The following is a 24,716-nucleotide window of genomic DNA, read 5'->3' as shown; positions in this document are numbered from 1 at the left end:
GGTCCCTCTCCTCACAAGGAAGAAATTGGCCTCAGGGACCCATGAGGTCCACCATGATGAATTTTCCGCCATTTAGTATTTTGTGAAAAAACGCTACTGTTCTGAATGACCGATCTACAGGAAACTTGATATGTGACATCTATGGACATCAATCAGCGCAATATTTTCCAGACTAGTAACTAAAACAACATGTCCGCTATTGACCAATAAACATTCACGTGGATGTGGTCTGGAACATAAGTGCATATAAGTCAGTAAAGGATATTTGTATTGTAACGACCCTGGGTTTATACGCGTGGAAATCAACCCTGCCGCACGAGCATGCTTTTACGGCACAGTCGATAGTCGAGGGTTCGAGACCTGCTCCCTGCTGTTTCATTACATTGGTGTCAGAAGTGGTCGGATCTTGTATCCACGACAGTGCATGTGCTTGGCCGGTGAGCGCGTTCCTGTAAGACATAGAGTCCCAAGCTAGTGCGAGGACGCGCCCTTTGAAAGGAGGGAGTAGTGTAGCGTATAAGTCAGTAAAGGATATTTGTATTCTAACGACCCTGGGTTTTATACGCGCGCAAATCGACCCTGCCGCACGAGCATGCTTTTGCGGCACAGTCGATAGCGCGCCGGACCTCGGGCTCGAAGGTCGAGGGTTCGAGACCTGCTCCCTGCTGTTTCATTACAGTATTATAACACAATTTGGTACACATATTGCAAACACTGTCAAGGCTCACATATGCACGAACATTCATATCGACCACATGGTGGTGCTATAACGGGCACATGCTAAGAGACATGAGTCTAGCGAACCCACACGATATCTCCGACACCACTGGCCGGATTTTAACAAAACTAGGGTGAATGATGCGTCTTGCCATAGAGAGCCAGCATTTACAAAATTACATTGATTGGCCCAAGGGGGGCGCTATAGTAATCAACTCTACATATGTTAGTCACACGCAATATCTCAGACACCACTGGCCCGATTTTGATTAAACTTGGTGAATGATGCATCTAGCCATAGAAATTCATAATTTACAATATTACACTGAAAAGCCCAAGGGGGGCGCTGCATCATTTTGATCATGGTTAGTGATGCACTCAGCAGCCTTAGGAGACAGAACTTAATTACCAAACTGTCACCAAGCTTTGTATTTGGCAAACTAATTGGATAGGTCGTGTGGAGGGCTCTGTCTTTTGTCTTTCTCTTATTTCTTTCTTATTTCTATTTTCCCATCGCTGTTGTCGCCCACGATGAAATCGGAAGGGGGCTGTGGATCGGTCTCTGTCCGTACGTTTGTTCATTAGTCGCACGCAATATCTTCAACTCCACTGGCCCGATTTTGACTAAACTTGGGTGAATGATGCATCTTGCCTTATAGATCCGGCAGTTACAAAATTAAACTAAAATTCAGAACTTTGATCAAGCATATATCCTGTCTCGTTTGAGCTTGAAATGTTGTCACTCATTGGCCCAAAGGGGTGCTGCATCATTAGTGTGGGACAACAGGTTTACTGTTGCCTTGTTTCTAATCAGGTGCGATTTGAAATTCAGACATGTCAAAATGAGATTCAGACATGTCAAAATGAGATTCAGACATGTCAAAATGAGATTCAGACATGTCAAAATGAGATTCAGACATGTCAAAATGAGATTCAGACATGTCAAAACTTCAGAAATGTTGTTTGTTTGCATTTTTATTTTCATCATTTAATTATCTGATTCTCCTCCATATTGGTTATTCAGAATAAAGTGTGAATGCTATTATGTGTAGAAGAATCTGAACACAATTCCAATCATCTATCACCATAACCGCTGACAGAACTGGACTGACTGAACTGCATGTTCTATTGCTGTTGCTAGAAGTCCCTCCTAGTTCAGTATTGGAACTATGTATTACAAAACCGTATGGCCTGTAATGTTAGACAAAGAGGATTTAATGAAGAATGGGGTTATCTCGTGTAGTTGAGGTCAAAGTTTGTTTAATAATAACAGTTTATTGTAGCATGCGTGATTGTTTCAATAGGATTACACTTTGTACTGTACACAAAATGTTCTGCATTAAATCAAATTGTATTGGCACATACACATGTTTAGCAGATGTTATTGTGAGTGTAGCGAAATGCTTGTGCTTCTCGTTCCGACAGCGCAGCAATATCTTACAAGTAATATCTAACAATTCCACAACAAATACCTAATACACACAATCTAAGTAAAGGAGCGGAATAAGAATATGTAAAACACATGGATGAGCAATGTCAGATGAGCAATGCATAGGCTAAGAAGCAATATATAGTATAGAATAGAGAATATACATATGAGTAATGCAAGATATGTAAACGTTATTAAAGTGACATTATTAAAGTAACTAATGTTCCATTTATTAAACTGGCTAATGATTTCAAGTCTGTATGTAGGCAGCAGCCTCTCTGTGCTAGTGATGGCTGTTTAACAGTCTGATGGCCTTGAGATAGAAGCTGTTTTTCAGTCTCTCGGTCCAAGCTTTGATGCCTCTGTACTGACCTCGCCTTCTGGATGGTAACGTGGTGAACAGGCAGTGGCTCGGGAGGTTGTTGTCCTTGATGATCTTTTTGGCCTTCCTGTGACATCGGGTGATGTAGTGTCCTGGAGGGCAGGTAGTTCACCCCCGGTGATGCGTTGTGCAGACCGCACCACACTCTGGAGAGCCCTGTGGTTGTGGGCGGTGCAGTTGCCGTACCAGGCGGTGATACAGCCCGACAGGATGCTGTCAATTGTGCATCTGTAAAAGTTTAGGTGTTAAGACACATTTCGTCAGCCTCCTGAGGTTGAAGAGGCGCTGTTGTGCCTTCTTCACCACACTGTCTATGTGGACCATTTCAGTGTGTCAGTGATATGTACGCCGAGGAACTTAAAACTTTCCACCTTCTTAAAACTTTCCACCACTTTCCACCGTCGATGTGCTCCCTCTGCTGTTTCCTGAACTCCTTTGTTTTATTGACTTTGAGTGAGAGGTCATTTTCCTGACACCACACTCCGAGAGCCCTCACCTCCTCCCTGTAAGCTGTTGCGTCATTGTTGGTAATCAAGCTTGCTACTGTTGTGTCGTCTGCAAACTTGATGATTGAGTTGGAGGCATGCATGGCCACGCAGTCATGGGTGAACAGGGAGTACAGGAGGGGGCTTTGCACGGACTCTTGTTGGGCCCCAGTGTTTCCTACCTTCACCACCTGGTGGCAGCCCGTCAGGAAGTCCAGGACCCAATTGCACAGGGCGGGGTTGAGATCCAGGGCCTTAAGCTTAATGATGAGCTTGTAGGGTACTAAGGTGTTGAATGCTGAGCGATAGTCAATGAACATCATTCTTACATAGGTATTCCTCTTGTCCAGATGGGATAGGGCAGTGTGCAATGTGATGGCGATTGCATCGTCTGTGGACCTATTCGGGGGGTAAGCAAATTGAATGGGTCTAGGGTGACATGTAAGGTGGAGGTGATATGATTTTTGACTAGTTTTTCAAAGTACTTCATGATGACAGAAGTGAGTGCTACAGAGCAATTGTCACAGTCAGAGATCACCAAGCGCAACATAGCTTCTGCGTGCATATCAGCTAGAAAGATGTGTCGGCATAGAGTAATTGTCTCTGGCCCCCTCCCAGTTAGGGGGAGTGATGAGCGCTACAGCAGAGTCTCACAACTCAATCGCTGGTTGAAAACTGTTTTCTGCCCCTCCCAAAAGATAGAATTTGTAGATAATTGGCCCTCTTTCTGGGACTCACCCACAAACAGGACCAAGCCTGACCTGCTGAGGAGTGACGGACTCCATCCTAGCTGGAGGGGTGCTCTCATCTTATCTGCCAACATAGACAGGGCTCTAACTCCTCTAGCTCCACAATGAAATAGGGTGCAGGCCAGGCAGCGGGCTATTAGCCAGCCTGCCAGCATAGTGGAGTCTGCCACTAGCATAGTCAGTGTAGTCAGCTCAGCTATCACCATTGAGACCGTGTCTGTGCCTCGACCTAGGTTGGGCAAAACTAAACATGGCGGTGTTCGCCTTCGCAATCTCACTAGGATAAAGACCACCTCCATTCCTGTCATTACTGAAAGAGATCATGATACCTCACATCTCAAAATAGGGCTACTTAATGTTAGATCCCTTACTTCAAAGGCAATTATAGTCAATGAACTAATCACTGATCATAATCTTGATGTGATTGGCCTGACTGAAACATGGCTTAAGCCTGATGAATTTACTGTGTTAAATGAGGCCTCACCTCCTGGCTACACTAGTGACCATATCCCCCGTGCATCCCGCAAAGGCGGAGGTGTTGCTAACATTTACGATAGCAAATTTCAATTTACAAAAAAAAAATGATGACGTTTTCGTCTTTTGAGCTTCTAGTCATGAAATCTATGCAGCCTACTCAATCACTTTTTATTGCTACTGTTTACAGGCCTCCTGGGCCATATACAGCGTTTCTCACTGAGTTCCCTGAATTCCTATCAGACCTTGTAGTCATTGCAGATAATATTCTAATCTTTGGTGACTTTAATATTCACATGGAAAAGTCCACAGACCCACTCCAAAAGGCTTTTGGAGCCATCATCGACTCAGTGGGTTTTGTCCAACATGTCTCTGGACCCACTCACTGTCACAGTCATACGCTGGACCTAGTTTTGTCCCATGGAATAAATGTTGTGGATCTTAATGTTTTTCCTCATAATCCTGGACTATCGGACCACCATTTTATTACGTTTGCAATTGCAACAAATAATCTGCTCAGACCCCAACCAAGGAACATCAAAAGTCGTGCTATAAATTCACAGACAACACAAAGATTCCTTGATGCCCTTCCAGACTCCCTCTGCCTACCCAAGGACGCCAGAGGACAAAAATCCGTTAACCACCTAACTGAGGATCTCAATTTAACCTTGCGCAATACCCTAGATGCAGTTGCACCCCTAAAAACTAAAAAATGTCTCATAAGAAACTAGCTCCCTGGTACACAGAAAATACCCGAGCTCTGAAGCAAGCTTCCAGAAAATTGGAACGGAAATGGCGCCACACCAAACTGGAAGTCTTCCGACTAGCTTGGAAGGACGGTACCGTGCAGTACCGAAGAGCCCTTACTGCTGCTCGATCGTCCTATTTTTCTAACTTAATTGAGGAAAATAAGAACAATCCGAAATTCCTTTTTGATACTGTGGCAAAGCTAACTAAAAAGCAACATTCCCCAAGAGAGGATGACTTTCACTTTAGCAGTGATAAATTCATGAACTTCTTTGAGGAAAAGATTATGATTATTAGAAAGCAAATTACGGACTCCTCTTTAAACCTGCGTATTCCTCCAAACCTCAGTTGTCCTGAGTCTGCACAACTCTGCCAGGACCTAGGATCAAGAGAGACGCTCAAGTGTTTTAGTACTATATCTCTTGACACAATGATGAAAATAATCATGGCCTCTAAACCTTCAAGCTGTATACTGGACCCTATTCCAACTAAACTACTGAAAGAGCTGCTTCCTGTGCTTGGCCCTCCTATGCTGAACATAATAAACGGCTCTCTATCCACTGGATGTGTACCAAACTCACTAAAAGTGGCAGTAATAAAGCCTCTCTTGAAAAAGCCAAACCTTGACCCAGAAAATATAAAAACTATCGGCCTATATCGAATCTTCCATTCCTCTCAAAGATTTTAGAGAAGGCTGTTGCGCAGCAACTCACTGCCTTCCTGAAGACAAACAATGTATACGAAATGCTTCAGTCTGGTTTTAGACCCCATCATAGCACTGAGACGGCACTTGTGAAGGTGGTAAATGACATTTTAATGGCATCGGACCGAGGCTCTGCATCTGTCCTCGTGCTCCTAGACCTTAGTGCTGCTTTTGATACCATCGATCACCACATTCTTTTGGAGAGATTGGAAACCCAAATTGGTCTACACGGACATGTTCTGGCCTGGTTTAGGTCTTATCTGTCGGAAAGATATCAGTTTGTCTCTGTGAATGGTTTTCCCTCTGACAAATCAACTGTAAATTTCGGTGTTCCTCAAGGTTCTGTTTTAGGACCACTATTGTTTTCACTATATATTTTACCTCTTGGGGATGTTATTCGAAAACATAATGTAAACTTTCACTGCTATGCGGATGACACACAGCTGTACATTTCAATGACACATGGTGAAGCCCCAAAATTGCCCTCGCTAGAAGCATGTGTTTCAGACATAAGGAAGTGGATGGCTGCAAACTTTCTACTATTAAACTCGGACAAAACAGAGATGCTTGTTCTAGGTCCCAAGAAACAAAGAGATCTTCTGTTGAATCTGACAATTAATCTTAATGGTTGTACAGTCGTCTCAAATAAAACTGTGAAGGACCTCGGCGTTACTCTGGACCCTGATCTCTCTTTTGAAGAACATATCAAGACCATTTCGAGGACAGCTTTTTTCCATCTACGTAACATTGCAAAAATCAGAAACTTTCTGTCCAAAAATGATGCAGAAAAATTAATCCATGCTTTTGTCACTTCTAGGTTAGACTACTGCAATGCTCTATTTTCCGGCTACCCGGATAAAGCACTAAATAAACTTCAGTTAGTGCTAAATACGGCTGCTAGAATCCCGACTAGAACCAAATAATTTGATCATATTACTCCAGTGCTAGCCTCTCTACACTGGCTTCCTGTCAAAGCAAGGGCTGATTTCAAGGTTTTACTGCTAACCTACAAAGCATTACATGGGCTTGCTCCTACCTACCTCTCTGATTTGGTCCTGCCGTACATACCTACACGTACGCTACGGTCACAAGACGCAGGCCTCCTAATTGTCCCTAGAATTTCTAAACAAACAGCTGGAGGCAGGGCTTTCTCCTATAGAGCTCCATTTTTATGGAACGGTCTGCCTACCCATGTCAGAGACGCAAACTCGGTCTCAACCTTTAAGTCTTTACTGAAGACTCATCTCTTCAGTGGGTCATATGATTGAGTGTAGTCTGGCCCAGGAGTGGGAAGGTGAACGGAAAGGCTCTGGAGCAACGAACCGCCCTTGCTGTCTCTGCCTGGCCGGTTCCCCTCTTTCCACTGGGATTCTCTGCCTCTAACCCTGTTACTGGGGCTGAGTCACTGGCTTGCTGGGGCTCTCTCGTGCCGTCCCTGGGGGGGGTGCGTCACCTGGGTGGGTTGATCCACTGTTGTGGTCGGCCTGTCTGGGTTGGCGCCCCCCTGGGTTGTACCGTGGCGGAGATCTTTGTGGGCTATACTCGGCCTTGTCTCAGGATGGTAAGTTGGTGGTTGAAGATATCCCTCTAGTGGTGTGGGCGCTGTGCTTTGGCAAAGTGGGTGGGGTTATATCCTTCCTGTTTGGCCCTGTCCGGGGTGTCCTCGGATGGGGCCACAGTGTCTCCTGACCCCTCCTGTCTCAGCCTCCAGTATTTATGCTGCAGTAGTTTATGTGTCGGGGGGCTAGGGTCAGTTTGTTATATCTGGAGTACTTCTCCTGTCCTATTCGGTGTCCTGTGTGAATCTAAGTGTGCGTTCTCTAATTCTCTCCTTCTCTCTTTCTTTCTCTCTCTCGGAGGACCTGAGCCCTAGGACCATGCCCCAGGACTACCTGACATGATGACTCCTTGCTGTCCCCAGTCCACCTGGCCATGCTGCTGCTCCAGTTTCAACTGGCCTGGGCCCTAGGACCATGTCCCAGGACTACCTGACATGATGACTCCTTGCTGTCCCCAGTCCACCTGACTGTGCTGCTGCTCCAGTTTCAACTGTTCTGCCTTATTATTATTTGACCATGCTGGTCATTTATGAACATTTGAACATCTTGGCCACGTTCTGTTATAATCTCCACCCGGCACAGCCAGAAGAGGACTGGCCACCCCACATATGCTCTCTCTAATTCTCTCTTTCTTCCTCTCTCTCGGAGGACCTGAGCCCTAGGACCGTGCCCCAGGACTACCTGACATGATGACTCCTTGCTGTCCCCAGTCCACCTGACTGTGCTGCTGCTCCAGTTTCAACTGTTCTGCCTTATTATTATTCGACCATGCTGGTCATTTATGAACATTTGAACATCTTGGTCATGTTCTGTTATAATCTCTACCCGGCACAGCCAGAAGAGGACTGGCCACCCCACATAGCCCGGTTCCTCTCTAGGTTTCTTCCTAGGTTTTGGCCTTTCTAGGGAGTTTTTCCTAGCCACCGTGCTTTTACACCTGCATTGTTTGCTGTTTGGGGTTTTAGGCTGGGTTTCTGTACAGCACTTTGAGATATCAGCTGATGTACGAAGGGCTATATAAATAAATTTGATTTGATTTGATTTGATTAGTTCAGTTACCTTTGCATTCTTGGGTACAGGAACAATGGTGACCATTTTGAAGCTTATGGGGACAGCAGACTGGGATAGGGAGAGATTGAATATGTCCGTAAACACACCAGCCAGCTGGTCTGCGCATGCTCTGAGGATGCGGCTCTGGATGTTGTTTGGGCCGGTTGCCTTTGGAGGGTTAATACGTTTAACTGTCTTACTCACATAGGCCAAGGAGAAGGAGAGACCACAGTCCTGGAAGCAAGACGTCAGTGTCCGCGACATGGCTGGTTTTCTTTTTGTAGTCCATGATTGTCTGTTGACCCTGTCACATCCGTCTCACGTCTGAGCCATTGAATTGCAACTCTACTTTGTCTCAAAACTGACATTTTGCTTGTTTGATTGCCTTGCGGAGGGAATGACTACCGTAATTTCCGGACTATAAGCCGCTACTTTATTCCCACACTTTGAACCTCGCGGTTTATACAATGACGCAGCTAATTTATGGATTTTTCCCGCTTTCACAAGATTCATGCCGCCAAAAAACTGAGCACCATCACATAATGTGACGTAAATAGAGCGCGCTCAAACTTCCCATCATTCTGATTGCGGTAGTAATTTTGTCACCCTCATCATGGCAAAGACACATATGATGCAGCTTTCAAGTTGAAGGCGATAAATCTGGCTGTTGGAAAAGGAAATAGAGCTGCTGCATGGGAGCTTGGCCTTAATGAGTCGATGATAAGACGTTGGAAACAGCAGCGTGAGGAACTGACTCAGTGCAGAAAGACAACAAAAGCTATCAGAGGGAAGAAATGCAGATGGCCCAAAGTATTTGCAGCCACTCGACATCAGTGTAAATCGTGCATTTAAGGTGGCGCTCCTTGTTCAGTGGGAGGCTTGGATGACAAGTGGGGAGAAATCCTTCACTAAAACGGGCCGCAGGCGAAGAGCATCTTATGGTCAAGTCTGCCAGTGGGTCTTGACAGCGTGGAGCATTGTCAAAAAATCCACTATCATCAACGGGTTTCGAAAGGCTGGACTGCTGCGTGTTGAAGGGGCAGCATGAGCTCAGCGGGGAATTTGCCTCCGGATGAAAGTGACGAGAGCGACAATGAAAACGATCCAACATCGGATGAAGCAATTCTGAGGCTATTCAACTCCGACACCGAAGGAGATGACTTCAGTGGTTTCAGTGCACAGGAGGAGGAAGATAGTGACCAATTACTTTCTTGGTAGGCTACCGTTTTAATTTTTGTTACAAGCCGTGTTTCGTTAAAGCCTATTTATGTTTGTTACAAGCTGTGTTTCATTTAAAGGCTGTGTAAAGTTAATTTGTTTCAATGTACCGGTAGGCACCTGTGGCTTATAGACATGTGCGGCTTATTTATGTACAAAATACATATTTTTTAATAATTCAGTGGGTGCGGTTTATATTCAGGTGCGCTTAATAGTCCAGCAATTACGGTACTCTGTTTGAATGCTGCCATATTGCCAGTCGTCTTGCCATGGTTAAATGCAATGGTACACGCTTTCAGTTTTGCGCGAATGCTGCCTTCAATCGACGGTTTCTAGTTTGAGTCGGTTTTAATAGACAGTGGGTACAATATCTCCTATACACTTCCTTAAAAACTCACTCACCGAATCAGCGTATACGTCAATATTATTCTCTGAGGCTACCCGGAACATATTCCAGTCCTCGTGATCAAAACAATCGTGGATTCCGATTGGTCAGACCAGCGTGGAATAGTCCTTAGCACGGGTACTTCCTTTTTGAGTTTCTTCCTATAGGAGTTAGAGTAACAATGGTCCAGTGTTTTTATAGTAACAATGGCCCAATGTTTTTCCAGCGCGAGTGCTACAGTCGATATGCTGAATTTAGGTAGCCTTTTCCTCAAATTGGCTTTGTTAAAATCACCAGCTACAATAAATGCATCCTCAGGATATATGTTTTCCAGTTTTCATAAAGTCCAGTAAGGTTCAGTGAAGTTCCTTGAGGGCCGTTGTGGTATCGCTCATTGGATGTGGCAGGGCTTGCCAACTATTACAACTAACTATTATTATTATAAAGGGAAGCCCAGCCCAAGAGCTGCACAGTGACACGAGTCTACCAGATGAGCTAAATTACTTCAAAGCTCGCTTCGAGGCAAGTAACACTGAAACATGCATGAGAGAATAAGCTGTTCCAGACGATTGTGTGATCACGCTCTCCGCAGCCAATGTGAGTAAGACCTTTAAACAGGTCAACATTCACAAAGACACAGTGCCAGGCGGATTACCAGGACGTGAACCCCGAACACGCTCTGACCAACTGGCAAGTGTCTTCACTGACATTTTCTGTAATATGAACATGTTTCAAGCAGACCACCATAGTCCCTGTCCCCAAGAACACTAAGGTAACATGCTTAAATGACTACTGACCCGTAGCACTCACGTCCGTAGCCATGGAGTTCTTTGAAAGGCTGGTCATGGCTCACATCAACACCATTATCCCATAAACCAGAGATCCACTCCAATTTGCATACCGCCTTAACAGATCCAAAAGTGACGCAATCTCTATTGCACTCCACACTGCCCTTTCCCACCTAGACAAAAATAACACCTATGTGAGAATGCTATTCATTGACTACAGCTCAGCGTTCAACACACCCTCAAAGCTCATCACTAAGCTAAGGACCCTGGGACAAAACACCTCCCTGTGCAACTGGATCCTGGACAAAGGAGATGATTGTGGACCGAAGACGCCCTCATTCTCATTGACGGGACTGTAATGGAGCAGGTTGAGAGCTTCAAGTTTCTTGGTGTCCACATCACCAACAAACTAACATGGTCCAAGCACACCAAGACAGCCGTGAAGAGGGCATGACAAAACCTATTCCCCCTCAGAAGACTGAAAAGATTTGACATGGGTCCTCAGATCCTCAAAAGGTTCTACAGCTACATCATCGAGAGCATCCTGACTGGTTGCATCACTGCCTGGTATGCCAACTGCCCAGCCTCCAACCGCAAGGCACTACAGAGGATAGTGCGTATGGCAAGTACATCGGCCCAGCCCTTCCTGCCATCCAGAAGCTCTATAGCGGTGTCAGGCGGTGTCAGAGGAAGGCAATAAAAATTGCCAAAGACTCCAGCAACCCTAGCCATAGAATGCTCTCTCTGCTACCGCATGGCAAGCGGTACCGGAGCGCTAATGTCTAGGTCCAAGAGGCTTTTAAACAGCTTCTACCCCCAAGCCATAAGACTCCCAAACATCTAAACAAATGGCTACCCAGATTATTTGCATTGCCCACCCCTCCTCTTTTACACTGCTGCTACTCTCTGTTATTATCTATGCAACAGTCACTTTAATAACTCTACCTACAGTTGAAGTCGGAAGTTTACATACACCTTAGCCAAATACATTTAAACTCAGTTTTTCACAATTCCTGACATTAAATCCCAATAAAAATTCCCTGTCTTAGGTCAGTTAGGATCACCACTTTATTTAAAAAATTGAAATGTCAGAATAATAGTTGCTTTCTTTCAGCTTTTATTTATTTCATCACATTCCCAGTGGGTCAGAAGTTTACATACACTCAATTAGTATTTGGTAGCATTGCCTAGCATTGCCTTTAAATTGGTTAACTTGGGTCAAACATTTTAGGTAGCCTTCAACAAGCTTCCCACAATACGTTGGGGGAACATTTGCCCATTCCTCCTGACAGAGCCGGTGTAACTGAGTCAGGTTTTTAGGCCTCCTTGCTCGCTCACGCCTTTTCAGTTCTGTCCACAAATGTTCTATGGGATTGAGGTCAGGTCTTTGTGATGGCCACTCCAATGCCTTGACTTTGTTGTCCTTAAGCCATTTTGCCACAACTTTGGAAGTATTCTTCGGGTCATTGTCCTTTTGGAATAGCCATTTGCGACCAAGCTTTAACTTCCTGACTGATGTCTTGAGATGTTGCTTCAATATATCCACATCATTTTCTTTCCTCATTAAGCCATCTATTTTGTGAAGTGCATCAGTCCCTCCTGCAGCAAAGCACCCCACAACATGATGCTGCTTGATGGTTGGGATGGTGTTCTTCGGCTTGCAAGCCTCCCCCCTTTTCATCCAAAATTAAAGATGGTCATTATGGCCAAACAGTTTTGTTTCATCAGACCAGAGGACACTACGATCTTTGTCCCCATGTGCAGTTGCAAACCGTAGTCTGGCTTTTTTATGGCGGTTTTGGAGCAGATGCTTCTTCCTTCTGGTGGTCCTTCTGTAGCTCAGTTGGTAGAGCATGGCGCTTGTAACGCCAGGGTAGTGGGTTCGATTCCCGGGACCACCCATACTTAGAATGTATGCACACATGACTGTAAGTCGCTTTGGATAAAAGCGTCTGCTAAATGGCATATATTATTATTATTATTATATTATTATTATTATTATTATTATTATTATATTATTCCTTGCTGAGCGGCCTTTCAGGTTATGTCGATATAGGACTTGTTTTACAGTATAGAAAGGTACTTTTGTACCTGTTTCCTCCAGCATCTTCACAGGGTCATTTGCTGTTGTTCTGGGATTGATTTGCACCTTTCACACCAAAGTACGTTAATCTCTAGGAGACAGAACGTGTCTCTTTCCTGAGCGGTATGACGGCTGCGTAGTCCCATTACTTGGTACTATTGTTTGTACAGATGAACGTGGTACCTTCAGCATTTGGAAAAAGCTCCCAAGGATGAACCAAACCTTTTTTTCTCATGATGTCAAGCAAAAAGGCAATGAGGTTGAAGGTAGGCCTTGAAATTCATCCACAGGTACACCTCAAATTGACTCAAATGATGTAATTGCAGAAGCTTCTAAAGCCATGACAAAATCTTCTGGAATATTCCCAAGCTGCTTAAAACCATTTTGGGATAGGGGGCAGCATTTTCACGTTTGGATGAAAAGCATGCCCAGAGTAAACTGCCTGCTTCTCAGTCCCAGTTGCTTATATATGCATATTATTAGTCGATTTGGATAGAAAACACTCTAAAGTTTCTATAACTGTTTGAATGATGTCTGTGAGTATAACAGAACTCATATGGCAGGCGAAAACCTGAGAAAACTCCAACCAGGAAGTGGGAAATCTGAGGTTTGTAGTTATTCAACGCTTGGCCTATTGAAACGCAGTGTCTATGGGGTCAAATTGCACTTCCTAAGGCTACCACGAGATGTCAACAGTCTTTAGAACCTTGTTTGAGGCTTCTACTGCGAAGTGGGCCTCATGAGGTCTCATGAGTCAGTGGTCTGGCAGAGTGCCACGAGCTCGTGATGCTCATTCACGTGAGAGTTAGCTCGCATTCCATTGCATTTCTGAAGGCAAAGGAATTCTCCGGTTGGAACATTATTGAAGATGTATGTTAAAAACATCCTAAAGATTGATTTTATACATCGTTTGACATGTTTATACGGACTGTAATGGAACTTTTGGACTTTTTGCCTGCACCTCGCGGGTCATGAAGTTGGATTACTGGGCTGAACGCACTAACAACAAGGGGGACAACTTTGGACATAAATTATGAACTTTATAGAACAAATCATGCACAAAGTAGATTTCCCGACAGGCTTGTCAAAACTATAGTTTGTTAACAAGAAATTTGTGCAGCATATCCCCAGAGAGTTATGTTTCCGTGAAACCGAGTATGTTACAATCCCTGATGTCTCTCTGGAAAGCAACCCTTGCCCTGATTTCGTCAACTTTGTTATCTAGGGATGGACATTAGCGAGTAATATTCTTGGAAGCGGTGGGGGTGTGCGCTCCTCCGAAGTTTGACTAGAAGACCGATTCGACTCCATCTCCTGCGGCGGCGTTGTTTTGGGTCGGCCTCTGGAATCAGTTCAAATGCCCTGGTGGTGCGGCCAAAGGATCCGCTTCGGGAAAGTCGTATTCCTGGTCGTAGTGCTGGTAAGTTAACATTGCTCTGATATCCAATAGTTCTTCCCGGCTGTATGTAATTACACTTAAGATTTTCTGGGCTAACAAAGTAAGAAACAATACATCAAAAAACAATTTACTGCAATGTTTCCTAAGGACTAGAAGCGAGGCAGCCCTCTCTGTCACCGCCATCGCAGAGTTGCTATTTTTCATAACATTTCTAACTGATTTTACTATACATTATACTGCATTTATAACAGGGATACAGCTAATGCAATAAACATATTGTTTGAATGTCCACAAAAAGAGGGCATTCTATCTCCAAAGTATATTTTGTGTGGCATGTTTTCCAGTAAACCCCGGTACTGTCTCTTATCTCTTCACAGCCCAATCCTCTTGTCTATCAGGCTAAGTCGGGAGAAGCTCACACAGCACCGCCAACACAACAGATCAGACAATTCACTACCAGGAACTTCACCTCCTCCTCAGACAGACAGAAAGACAGACAGACGTATGGTAAGGTTTGTATTCTCCGAACACCAGAACCAAATAACACCTGCCCAAGCCAGCTATTAGAATTGTTAACATTTATGTTAAGAGTCTGTCACAAGAGACTCAGCGAGTGTGAGAAAGCCCTATCTACACCGTGAGAAAAAACAGAGAACGTGTGAGGGACAGGATGACAGCCCTTCCCCCTTGTTCTCCAGGGACTGTTCATTCTTCCAGGGGGCCTGTTAACCAGATCTAGTAGTCAGAAGACAATACCAGCATCTCTGCTCAGGGCCTCCCACATCCCACAATTGCAGCGATGGAGCTAATTAAGGACCAGATTGCGCCAACCACTAGTTCCTCACCAACCATTCTAATGTGGCGAAGAAGCACCATATAATACTGAAACCCATACCTTATGTGAGGATCGCACACACACGCAGACACACAACTTGGTGGAATTGTAAAGTAAATATGCATACCATTTACATATTAATCCACTCAGTGTATATTTGAGCTGTATTAGATCCCTGTTCCATTGCTCAAGGTCTCTGTGTTACGAAGCAGCTCTATTATCAATAGCATTGTAGTGATGTCTACATCTTAAATGGGATAATACTGGAGAAATGAGAACGTACCCATGATGATGTGCATTGCAGTGGTAACAAGGTGCCATATGCCATAGACAGAACACGTCACCGTGTCAGTGGAGCCTGGAGAAAAAGAGATGCAGAACAACATCAGTGGAATGCCATACACATGATATTGTCATCAAACAATAAGTAGTTCTCAAAGGGGAAATGTCTATACCATCCAGGTATTTCTGCTATTTGCATTCACTCATTCTCCTATCAATTATCCTATTTACCAAACATATGACCGAGCTTAATTATTGCAGAAGTAAGCCATCTGAATGTAGCAAGCTATCACAATTCTCAATGATACAAAAGACAAGAAAGCCTATGCAAACACAATGTATCCTACTATTTGTAGATGAGGTAGCTATGGTTAATAATGAATTAATTCAACTTAATATTGTCTGGTGCCAATTAGGCTGAGTTTACCTTGCTGGCAGTGGTGGACGGGATAGAACAGGTGTCAGTGTGTTTGTACTGATTATAGACAGAGACAAACACACAGAACGGAGAGAGAGAGTGTGGGAGAGAGAGAGAGAGAGAGAGAGGAAGAGAGAGAGAGATTTACTGTATATACGGGGAGAGAGAGAGAGACAAAGCATGAGACAAAGAGACAAAGGGGAGCGACAGAAAGAGAAAGAAAGGAGAGAAAGAGAGACAGATTTACTGTATATACAGAGAGAAAGAGAGAAAGAAAGAGAGAGAATGAAAAAGTGAGCGAGAGAAAGATATGGGGAGAGAGATAGCAGAGAGAGAAAGAGAGAGCAGGTTGTCTCTGTCACTAGGTGAGTAGGCATTTCCTTTCAAGCTGCTATCTGCCATGTTGTTTGCTCAGATTAACAGGATATGATAACTGATGTCTGTAAAGAAGTGCATTACAGACAGATAGGACAGGCTGGGTGGCTGGGTGAGTGGCTGGGTGAGTGAGTGAGTGAGTGAGTGAGTGAGTGAGTGAGTGAGTGAGTGAGTGAGTGAGTGAGTGAGTGAGTGAGTGGTGAGTGAGTGAGTGAGTGAGTGAGTGAGTGAGTGAGTGAGTGAGTGAGTGAGTGGCTTGAGTGGGTGGCTGGCTGGCTGGCTGGCTGGCTGGCTGGCTGGCTGGCTGGATGGCTGGATGGATGGGTGGTTGGTTGGGTGAGGGATTGACTTGTTCCTCCTCTCCTATGAAATGCGGTAGAGGCCTGGACAGCACAGAGCACGGAATACAGGGGTGATGTTCAGACAGCTTGGCTACCGATAGATATTATATAGTGCTGACCTCTGACCTTCCAATCCACAGCTACTATTACACTGTTACTGTAACAAAGTTGTTCCCAATGATACAATTTATTTTAAGGTGATTTAGATCTTCATTGCTACAATTATTAATTCAATGTATTGATTGGACTAAGACAGTTCAAAATGTTTAGATGCTTAGGCGTAAGCATTGTAATGGCATATTATGCAAATTAACTAATAATTTGCATAGTGTGATTAATCTCTTCTTTACTCCATTGCATGGAATGCTTTTGTCCCTTATAATCCAATATATCTACAGTGCAGATAAATACCACATGAGATTTCCCTAATACTACAACGGAACTAGTGTAGATAATAATGTAGTATTTTCCATCATCAGTTTTGTTTACATCTATTGTTCCTAGACATTGTTGTGTGTGGTGCTCATATTATCTCCAGCGATTGTAATTCCATAATTCACCCTCGTTAATTTCCCCTTCCCAAAAGGCACACGCACTGCCTCATACATACAACAACATGACGGATGAAGAGAGCTAACATGCAGGAGGAGGGGAGGAAGAGAGACAGAGAGAGAAAGAGAGAGATTGTGTGTGTGTGTGTGTGTGTGTGTGTGTGTGTGTGTGTGTGTGTGTGTGTGTGTGTGTGTGTGTGTGTGTGTGTGTGTGTGTGTGTGTGTGTGTGTGTGTGTGTGTGTGTGTGTGTGTGTGTGTGTGTGTGTGTGTGTGTGTGAGAGAGAGAGAGAGAGAGAGAGAGAGAGAGGAGACCCTAAACAGAGAGTACACAGTGGCAGATTACCTGACCACTATGACCAACCCAAACTTAAGGAAAGCTTTAATTATGTACAGACTCAGGCAGATCTGTCTCTCAAAAGAAGACAGGCTATGTGCACAGTGCCCACAAAATGAGGTGGAGCTGCACTTCCTAACCTGCTGCCAAACTATATAGACCCATACACCCTTTTCTAATTGAACTATTTGCACATAATATGACATTTAAAATGTCTTTATACTAATGGAACTTTTGTGAATGTAATATTTACTGTTCAATTGTCTACTTCACTTGCTTTGGCAATGTTAACATATGTTCCCATGCCAATAAAGCCCTTAAATTGAATTGAATTGAGAGAGAAAAAGAGAAAAAGAGAGAGAGAGAGAGAGAAAAAAAATGTCCTTGGAAGTGTGTGAGGCACTTCTGCAGAACAATTAACTTAATTTAGCAGACATCATGAATATTCATAATCTCATTAATGTCTCCCCGCCCCTATCCGGGCCGGCAGATGAATTGGATGCAATGACTCGCTAGTCTAGTCAAGCATGACGGAGAGTGAGAGAGAGAGAGAGAGAGAGAGAGAGAGAGAGAGAGAGAGAGAGAGAGAGAGAGAGAGAGAGAGGGGGGAGAGAAAGAGAGGAGAGAGAAAGAGAGAGAGAGAGAGAGAGAGAGAGAGAGAGAGAGAGAGAGAGAGAGAGAGAGATAGATAGATAGAGAGAGCGAGAGATGGGAGACTTACGAGAGACTAAGAAACTAACGGCACCAACATTGGAATTTCAAAGAAACAAGTCAAATTAATTAGAATTCCGGAGCGTCTATGCTATACATACAAAACAGCTGTATAAAAAAAGAATAATAATGTTTTCTTGTCACATACACCAAATTGGTGCAGTGTATAATAGGCTAGTATATAGGAATGATAACTTGATTAGCATGCACAACGCATTAAGTAGCCCATATTTTTAAGATACAAATGCAAATTATTTTAAATACATGTTTTCATTTTTTTAAATAATTGCTTTCATTGTTGGACATAATATACTGTAACAACACCAGCAAATCAAATTTAATTTTGGAAATATGTTCCAAAGTATTCCGACGCATAATAGAGAGATATACAGTGGGTGAGGGGGGGGGGCAAGTTCTCCCACTTAAAAAGATGAGAGAGGCCTGTCATTTTCATCATAAGTACACTTTAACTATGACAGACAAAATGAGAAAAGAAATTCCGTAAAATCACATTGTAGGATTTTTTATGAATTTATTTGCAAATTATGGTGGAAAATAAGTATTTTATGTTAGGGCTTTTTGCGGCCAATTTGCAGTGTACAAATTATTTGTAATTATGTTCTGGCCCCCTGACCATCCACTCAAGAAAATAAATCATCCCGCGGCTGAATCTAGTTGATGATCAGCCATAGTAGTACAGCCCTAATGTAGCAAATTAGGGTTAATTTCTTGACGCACCCATCCCTTTAGCGGGATCATTTTCATCAACACCCGCTGAATTGCAGAGCGCCAAATTCAAATTAGATTACTAAGAATATTTCATTTTCATTAAATCACAAGTGCAATATAGCAAAACACAGTTTAGCTTGTTGTTAATCCACCTGGCGTGTCAGATTTCAATACAGCTTTTCGGCGAAAACATAACAAGCGTTTATGTAAGAACATCTCTTTCAGTAGACAAAATATTACAAACACTAGCAGCCAAGTAGATTGGTCACGAAAGTCAGAAAAGCAATAGATTAAATCGCTTACCTTTGATGATCTTCGGATGTTTGTACTCACGAGACTCCCAGTTACATAATAAATGTTCCTTTTGATCCATAAAGATTATTTTATATCCAAAATACCTCCATTAGTTTGGCGCGTTATGTTCAGAAATCCACAGGCTCGAGCAGTCATGACATCGCAGATGAAAATTCCAAATAGTATTCCCAATGTCCACAGAAATATGTCAACCGTTTTTTATAATCAATCTTCAGGTTGTTTTTAAAATATATCATCGATAATATATCAACCGGGACTGTCGCTTTTTCAATAGGAGAGGGAGAGACAATGGCTGTTACGCAAGCAAAACTCTGTGAACACCCATCTATCCACTGACGCAATGTTATCTTTCTCGCTCATTTTTCAAAATAAAAGCCTGAAACTATGTCTGAAGACTGTTGACGCCTTGAGGAAGCCATAGGAAAGGGAATCTGGTTGATATCACTTTAAATGGAGGCAAGGCATCCAATGGAACAGAGAGCTTTCAGGAAAAACAGCACTTCCCGGGTTCGATTTTCCTCAGGTTTTCACCTACAATATCAGTTCTGTTGTACTCACAGACTATATTTTGACAGTTTTGGAAACTTTAGAGTGTTTTCTATCCTCATTTGACAATTATATGCATATTCTAGTTTCTGGGCCTGAGAAATAGGCAGTTTCAAATGGGTATGTCCAAAAACGAAAATCCTGCCCCTACACTCAAGAAGTTAAGAGCCTTGCTCAAGGACACATCTACAGCTTTTTCTCTTTGCCGGCTGAGGTACTCAAAACAGAAACCTTTCGGTTACTGGCCCAATGCTTTAACCGTTAGACTGCCGCCCGTAGCTCGATTTTTAAATCTCAAATAAATAAATTAAATGAAAAAACTGTAAGATATATAATAAATATGGATATTGTTGAGAATGTAATGGTTTACTTTGACAGTACCCTAATTCCAACTATTTTCTAAATTCAAATGGTGTCTGACACATTTTGATAAACTGTGGAGTTTATTTATTATTTTCTTCAACAAAGGAGACATGATAGCATCCCTCCTTCAGTCTCAGGAGTGACATAGTCATGGTACAGTGGTGCCTATCTCTCCTCTCTCTCCTGTTTGTGACAAGAAACTGTTCACAAATACTCCCGTGGGAACACCCACTAATGAAGAGAAACAGTGACCTCTGAGCGACCAATTTGCAATGAGTGCAGAGTGGCTGCTAACAACAGCACTCCATTTTACCACCCACCACCACAGCCTAGAATGGCACATGAAGGTCAAACTGTTGGCACAAAAAGCCGGACTGGCCCACGGCAGCGTTGTTGATAGCCTTGCTGCCGGCTGTGGTGTGTAGGGTCACTCATGATGCGTGAGTGTGTGTGTATGTGTGGCTATGGGGGTTTATTCCACAAATTATTGGAGTGATGAGCTCTCTATACTACAAGCTCTCACAGTCTCACATCAGAATTAGATGTTCATCCATGTTTCTTAAATGTCAAATTTCGAAGTTGTTGCAAACATCAAATTTCGAAGTGTTTAAAGTTGCAATATGTAACTTTTTGGGTGAACCGACCAAACTCACATAGAAATGTGAGATATAGATCTATCATTCTCATTGAAAGCAAGTGTAAGAAGCGGTAGATCAATTTTATGTGAGCTATTTTAATCTTTTATTTTTTGCCTCTTTTACTTTCGGTTTTGTACACCAACTTCAAACAGCTGAAAATACAATATTTGGGGTTATGAAAAATATATTTCACAGCGGTTTAGATGGCACAATGATTCTCTACACTATACTTGCTTGTTTTGTCATATAAAGTAGCTTCAGAAAGTATTCACACCCCTTGACTTTTTCCATATTTTGTGGTGTTACAGCCTGAATTTAAAATAGATCAAATTGAGATTTATTTTGTCCCCGGCCTACACACAATACCCCATATTGTCAACGTGGAAATATGTTTTTCCAAACTTCTCCAAATTAATTGCAAAATAAAAGCTGAAATGTCTTGAGTTAATGAGTATTCAACCCGTTTGTTAGGACAAGCCTAAAAAAGTTCAGGAATAAGAATTTGCTTAAGAAGTCACATAATAGGTTGCATGGACTCTGTGTGCAATAATAATGTTTAACATGATTTACAATTACCTGTACAATTACACATACAATTACCTGTAAGGTCCCTCAGTCGAGCAGTGAATTTCAAACACAGATTCAACCACAAAGACCAGGGAGGTTTTCCAATGCCTAGCAAATAAGGGCACCTAGTCGTGTAAAGAAAAAATATCTGCTTGAAAATCTATGGTAAGACCTGACAACGGTTGTCTAGCAATGATCAACAACCAACTTGACAAATGTTACACAATCCAGGTGTGGAAGCTCTTAGACTTTTACGGGTTACGGGTGTGTACTGGAGGCGAAGTCAGGTGCAGGAGAGCAGAGTGTAGATAACAGGCACACTTTTTATTCTGGTCCAAACGAAAGCACATAAGTACAGGGAACATAAACAAAAGTCGATCACCGAACGTCGCACGAACAAGGAGAGGAGCAGACTTTGGTGGAAGTCGTGAAAGTGCCACCCCCCCCTTGACGCCCGGCTCCAGCGGCATGCCGACAACGGCCTCGGGGACGACCCGGAGGGTGAGGCACAGGGCGATCCGGCCGGGGACGGTGAAACTCCTGCAGCAGTTCGTTGTCCAAAATATCCGCAACCGGGACCCAGCACCTCTCCTCCCACTCCACGAGGTACTGAAGGGCCGCTGCCTGATGCCTCGAATCCAGGATGGAACGAACGGAGTACGCCAGGGCCCCCTCGATGTCCAGAGGAGGCGGAGGATCCTCCCACATCTCAGATTCCTGGAGAGGACCAGCCTGATGACCCTGATGCCACGATGCCAGAACCGGCTGGTACCCCAATACGCACTGAAAGGGGGAGAGGTTAGTGGAGGAGTAGCGAAGTGAGTTCTACGTCATCTCGGCCCACGGCACGAACGCCTCACACTCCCCCGGCCGGTCCCGGCAATAGGACCGCAGAAACCTTCCCACATCCTGGTTGACTCTCTCTACCTAACCGTTACTCTCAGGGTGAAAACCCGAGGTAAGGCATGAACGCCTTCCAGACTCTCGACATGAACTGGGGACCCCGATCAGACACTATATCCTCAGGCACCCCGTATTGCCGGAAGACGTGAGTAAACAGGGCTTCAGGAGGCTGTAGGGCGGTAAGAAGCACGGGCAGAGGGAGGAGACGACAGGACTTAGAGAAACGATCCACAATGACCAGGATCATTGTGAAAGAGGAAGATTGGTTAAAAAATCCACTGACATGTGTGACCAAGGTCTTTGTGGAACGGGTAAGGGGTATAGCTTACCTCTGGGCAGGTGTCTTGGAGCCTTACACTGGGCACACACCGAGCAGGAGGAAACATAAACCCTCACGCCCTTAGCCAAGGTGGGCCACCAGTACTTCCCAGTCAGACAGCGTACCGTCCGACCGATCCCCGGATGACCAGAGGAGGGTGACGTGTGGACCCAATAGATCAACTGGTCACGGACAGCAGACGGAACGTACATACGCCCGACGGGACACTAGAGGGGAGCGGTCTCTGTATGCAACGCCTGCTCAATGTCCACGTCCAGCTCCCACATGACCGGCGCTACCAGGCAAGAGGCTGGGACTATGGGAGTCTGATCCATGAGCCGCTCCTCTGTGTCATACAGCCGGGACAGTGAGTCTGCCTTCATATTCTGGGAACCTGGTCTGTAGGACAGGGTAAACACAAAACGGGTAAAGGACATGGGCCACTTTGCGTGAAGTGGATTCAGTCTCCTCGCTCCCCGGATGTACTCCAGGTTGCGGTGGTCAGTCCGGATGAGGAAAGGGTGTTTAGCCCCCTCAAGCTAATGTCTCCACGCCAACGCTTTAACCACAGCCAACAGCTCCCGGTCCCCCACATCATAGTTACGCTCCGCCTGGCTGAGCTTCTTCGAGAAGAAAGCTGTGAGAGCACAGCTTCTATCCCAAGCCTGGTGATGCATCCACCTCCACTATGAACGCCAAAGAGGGATCCGGACCAGCACGGGAGTCGAAGTAAACTCTTAGCTGCCCAAAAGCCCTGTCCGCCTCAGCCGACCACTGCAACCGTACCGGACCCCCCTAGGAGCAGTGAGGTAATGGAAGCAGCCACCTGGCCAAAACCCTGGATAAATCTCCGGTAGTAATTGGCAAACCCTAAAAATGGCTGCACCTCCTTTACCGGGGTGGGAGTCGGCCAATTACGCACGGCTGCAATGCGGTCACTCTCCATCTCCACCCCTGATGTGGAAATGCGATACTCTAGGAAGGAGACAGCCTGCTGAAAGAACATGTATTTCTCGGCCTTGACGTACAGGTCAGGCTCCAATAGTCGTCCAAGTACCCTGCGCACCAGGGACACATGCTCGGCGTGTGTAGCGGAGTATATAAGAATGTCATCGATATAAACCACTACACCCTGCCCGTGCAGGTCCCTGAAAATCTCATCGACAAAGGATTGGAAAACTGATGGAGCATTCATTAACCCGTACGGCATGACGAGGTACTCATAATGCCCTGAGTTGGTACTAAGCGCTGTCTTCCACTCGTCTCCCTCCCGGATATGCACCAGGTTATACTCACTCCTGGGATCCAGTTTCTTGAAGAAGTGCGCCCCATGCATTGACTCAATCGCCGTGGCAATAAGAGGTAGCGGGTAACTGTACCTCACCGTGATTTGATAGAGACCTCTATAGTCAATGCACGGGCGCAGACCTCCATCCTTCTTCTTCTTCACAAAAAAATAACTTGAGGAGGCGGGAAAACTCAGGGAAACAAACATGTACAAACAGATGGTCAACAGAGGACTCTGGATGAGTGTGGTGCAGACTTACCTGGGGTGACGCCAGAGTGCCCTGCCTGTTGACTCGACTCCCAGAGGGACCGACACGTCACCGACTGGCAGTGTGCCATCTGCGGCCACAGATGGTGCATGTGATGGCCCCTCCTCCAGCCTCCCTACGGGCAGCCCCTCCCGACTCCTCGGGCACCGGAGTGGGGGTGCAGTAAGATGGAACCGAGAGAGCCCCTTCTGGAAGTCCGCGGGTGACCAGCAGGTTATCCAACCGGATGGACAAATCCACCAGTTGGTCAAATGAGATGGTGGCATCCCTGCAGGCCAGCTCACGTCGATGAGGGCCCTGTTGTTCCAGCCTGCTCCAGTGGCCAAGGTCCGGAATTCCAGGGAGAACTCCTGGGCGCTCCTCGTCCCCTGCCTCAAATGGAAGAGCCGTTCCCCAGCCGCTCTACCTTCGGGCGGATGGTCGAAGACGGCCGGGTGAACTCCTTGAAGGTCCAATGCCACGTCTCCTTCTCCCCACACGGCGTTTGCCCACTCCAAAGCTCTCCCCACGAGGCATGAGACGAGGGGCGGACACTTTCTCCCTTCCTGAGGGAGCTGGGTGAACAGTGGCCAGGTAGAGGTCCAGTTGTAACAGGAATCCCTGGCACTGTGCTGCCATCCCATCATACTCCCTGGGAAGGGAGAGACCCATCCCACTGGGACTGGCTCCGGACGGGACGGGTGGAGGTAACCCCGGTTGCGTTGGTCGAGGCACTGGAGAGACTTCCTGTCTCTTCTGTTACGGGTGTGTACTGGAGACAAAGC

At 44.9% G+C, this 24,716-nt stretch overlaps 1 pseudogene; it reads right to left on the bottom strand.

Moving 5' to 3' along the window:
• The window catches only part of LOC118366637 (ceramide kinase-like protein), a 64,549-nt pseudogene that overhangs the window by 9,137 nt on the left and 30,696 nt on the right, over nt 1-24,716 (bottom strand).

Source organism: Oncorhynchus keta, chromosome 34, assembly GCF_023373465.1.
Source record: "Oncorhynchus keta strain PuntledgeMale-10-30-2019 chromosome 34, Oket_V2, whole genome shotgun sequence".
Taxonomy (NCBI): Eukaryota; Metazoa; Chordata; class Actinopteri; order Salmoniformes; family Salmonidae; genus Oncorhynchus; species Oncorhynchus keta.
The sequence above is the reverse complement of the archived record's forward strand: the minus strand, read 5'-3'. Positions and strand labels throughout refer to the sequence as shown.